The sequence below is a fragment of the Wasmannia auropunctata genome, unplaced genomic scaffold (assembly GCF_000956235.1).
Source record: "Wasmannia auropunctata unplaced genomic scaffold, wasmannia.A_1.0 LD336042.1, whole genome shotgun sequence".
NCBI classification, from domain to species: domain Eukaryota; kingdom Metazoa; phylum Arthropoda; class Insecta; order Hymenoptera; family Formicidae; genus Wasmannia; species Wasmannia auropunctata.
In genome coordinates, this window is record NW_012026848.1 from 8,743 (window position 1) to 12,942 (window position 4,200).

Here is a 4,200-nt window from a genome sequence, read left to right on the forward strand (position 1 = left end):
TAATTAAAATACTGTTATTTTGTGCAAAATATTTAGAATACACCAAGATATTATTTGATACTTCAGTTTTTTATGCAAATAATATTTACATAAAACAAAAAAGAATTTTTTAGTAATTTTTACTACATATTTTTCTTACAATTATTTCCTCTAATCTTTTAATTAATCTAATTTATTAATTAAGACAAATTTAAAAATTTACATTAATAATGTAAATAATACATAATAGTTTATATAATTATTTATTGTAGGTTGAAGTTAAATTAATGTCTATGTAATTTAAAAAGTGGATTATAAATAATGTGGAGTGAAAGAAATAAAGTTAAATCTAAAAACAGTACCTTTACCACGCAAGCATGGATGACAAAAGATTCGGAGACATCACCTTCAAAATTTCCGTTCTTGAAGACTATATCAAAATACTTAAATTTGTATTGTCGATGTTCCAGTTTAAATAGTTTAAAATATCTTGTTGATTCTCAAAGACCTTGGTTTGAAAGGTAATCAATTAAAATTATGTTAATTTATAATACAATTAATATATACACAGATGGATGTAGAAATTTCTACACGGAAAAAACGATTTTGCCGGATCTGAAATTAATTCTTGTTGGACCATCAAAATAATTTTTGTTGGGAATTCAAACTGATTGTTAAAATATCAAAACGTTTTACAGCAATGATCATCATTTTAAAGTTTTCACAAAATTATTTTCAGATCTGTCAGCAAAATTTTTAGACCTTTCACCGAAATTGTTCTTTCCATGTATGTAAAATAGAAGAAAGAAAACAAACAGGATTATATCAGAATTATACAATATTTCAAATTACTGTTTTTAAATGTAATTAGTAAAATTATAATGTTGTATAATTATAATTTAATAATACACAAAGTTGTGTGAATGAATTTAAATTTTATATGCTATTATTAAAATAATGTTACATATAGAACAAATTTTAGAAGAAAGATAATAATTTATATCTGAAAATTATTTTTTATTTTGTGTGTGTAACTTTTAATATTTTAATTTTTCTATTCATAATTATCTTTTTATTTAAAATTATACCCATAAAGTACACTTTCTTACATATTTTATTTGCATCATTAGAATGCTTTTAATTACACGCAACACTAATATTTCGTATTCAGTATGCTTTTCTACGAAATACGATAAAATTTTATTTAAGCATGAGAAATTTATTTGTTATTCACTCATTTAACAACGTAAACTCGCGCTCGAAAGCCAACTCGCACAATACGATTATCAGGTCTTTATTAGAGCAATGATAAAAGTGATTTGCGCAGAGACTATGCACGTGAGACCTTACAGAGATTCATACATTATATCAGCTCGCTTATAAGCGGAAATGTATGATTAAAGTTATACAGTTTAATGAGCGTATTCTAATTTTTCGCGAGATTAACGGTACCGCGGTGAGTAGAGATTCTTGGATTCATAGCGCGCCGCACAAATCAAGTCATCCACAAATCACAATCCTGTTTCGCGGTACGAAACAAACGCGGCGCGCTTTGCGAAAGGGTTGAAAAAAAGAAAACAGACAAAAAAAATGTAATTCCACAAAACGCCGGAGTCACGTCGCGATACGGCGTCGCCAGTTGATTTAATGTAACGTTACATGTGACGTTAATAGCGCCCTGCGAATTCGGTAATAAACGCGTTGTGGTACAAACAGAAACAAATTGTTGCTCGATGTCGGCTAACACATAAATCTATTCTTTTACTTTACATCTCAAATATTGTTTCTGAACTTTTAAAAGTATTAATAAAATGTATAAAATGTACAATATAATTACCGAATAAAGAAATCTATTGTCACTTTAATAAAATAAATAGTGTTATTTTTACACTCGTTATATAATTAAATACATCTTTCAGAATTTTATGGATTGTAACACATTTCATAAATATATTTGTTCTGGTGGCTATGATTTATTTATCCTGTCACGAATATGTGGCAACACCCTTAGTAACTTCCATAGAAACAGATAGTTATAGAACGACCGACATAGACTTTGCAGGTATGGAGATTAAAGCTATTTCTTAGAACTTGCAACCGTGCATGCAATTTATTTATAATAATTTATTTGATTTTTGACAGTAGTATAAAACAGTTTTTATATACTGTTTTGATAAAACTGTGTGTTGTATTTAACACTAGGATTATTTATTTGACAGATAAACAGTTTCCTAGATGGAATCAAGAAGTTTTATATATTAAAATTAAATTAATAATAAATTACAAGTAAAATTACAAAATCCGAAAAATACAAAGGAACATAATAAATAAACAAATTAAAAGAAGTAAATAAATCATTAGCAATTTAAGACAAAAAAGATTTTTTTATTTTTTCTTCATTTTTAATATTAAACATTTTTTAATATTTAATATTTAAACATCTCTTTTCTAAATGGACAAAAAATATTTCATTTTTTATTCTTGCTGTCATATATACCATACTTATGTATTACAGTAGAGAATTTAAAATATTATAGACTAATATTTGTTCAATAAATATAAAGAGTGTTCGTATTTTAAAATGATTTTCTCTCTTCTCATTTTTTTTCATTTTTTTTCGCATTCATCAAAAGTGTATGCCTCGATAATTTTCAGGGATCACCATCTGCTCCGTCAACAGGATAAGTCGGCGATCCGCGACGGAACTGGCGACCAAAATGTGAGCGAGATTCGTATTAAATAAACGCAAACTGCATTCACGTATATTAAACAAATGCATTCGCGTGTGCACGAACGATGGCGAGGTGCTGATATATGTATACACACACCGGTTCCCTCCAGCATTTTGGATGCGTGTGGATGTGATTTCGCCGTTTTGCACCAATCGCACAATCGATCGGGGATCGCTCGAGGTTTCGCTATGGCTATTTAACGTGTATTATTCCGCGAATTTTCTCCACACGCGCTAAAACGGTCACCACATTTGCCAGCGCGAATCGCAAATATCTATTCGCAAACACCGTCGGCTTGATCGCATCATCCACCGCTAGATTATGTTGATAATAAAGCGACAGAGCAAATATTTGATAACGCTGTCGGTGCTTATATTATGTATCATTGCTAATTTATCTAATTCCCAATGTTGTTATCGGCATGCCTAATGTTCTTTGAATCTTCTCACGCAGTAAGGATTTCTTAAAAATTTTAACAGCGAAAAGATAGCTTTAGAAACTTGTCTTTAAAATCATTTACATATTGTTAATCAATGACAAGTATTAATTGCCCAAAAGAGGATTAACATTCCTTATAGAAAAGTATTACTGAACTACCGGCCAAAATATTACTGGCAGTAATTTACAGTAATTTATTACTGAATATCTTTCAGTAGTTTCAGTAATACTTAGAAAAATATTACTGAAACTACTGAAAGATATTCAGTAATAAATTACTGTAAATTACTGCCAGTAATATTTTGGCCGGTAGTTCAGTAATACTTTTCTATAAGGGATACTAGCTGTAATAATAGGCAACTAATAAACATATTTTGAATAAATATAGAGATCGTATAAGGTGTGACAAATGATACGTATCTATCCAGTTGATAAATGCGAATTTATGATTGAGGACAAGTTTACTAATCATATTGGTATTTCCATTGACCAGAATAGAGTTAAAACTCTCCACAATTGATACGATATGCACGCGAGGCTTAATCGACCGGTCGACGCATCACATGGATTCTACTTCGCTTTTTACGACGTACCGAGTCAACTGGCACGCCGATTATCATTAATTCGGTATCACGCATTCTCTTCGAATGTACACAATGAGAACGGATGCGTTGCTCATTGATGGAGAGCGTATAGAATCGATAGTCACAGCTCATTTAATAGGGTGTTAATATCCTAAAATCCAACCGCTTCGCACGACACTACCTCGTAGCCATTCGCGAACTTTTGGCTTGGTTAATGGAAGAGACGTTTCCCCGGAATTGTTGATTCGGAACAGGAATCTTCGAAGTTTCATAGCTTCAACGCGAAAGTTTCCATCCCGCTTGCGCATCGATTAATGATATTTTAATTTTTTACGGAGTTCTAAAGGCATGTTATGGATAATAAATTTCGATTAAACACTAGATATATTACTAATAAAAATATCTAATATTTTGACACTGTCGATCATTTCTCCGTACAATGAATTATAGAGAGCTTGTAAATCTTT

The 4,200-nt window shown here is 30.3% G+C and overlaps 1 pseudogene; it reads left to right on the forward strand.

Annotated features, from left to right (window-relative positions):
* Positions 1–360: 360 nt before the first annotated feature.
* Positions 361–4,200, forward strand: part of LOC105451864 — a 15,021-nt pseudogene continuing 11,181 nt past the window's right edge.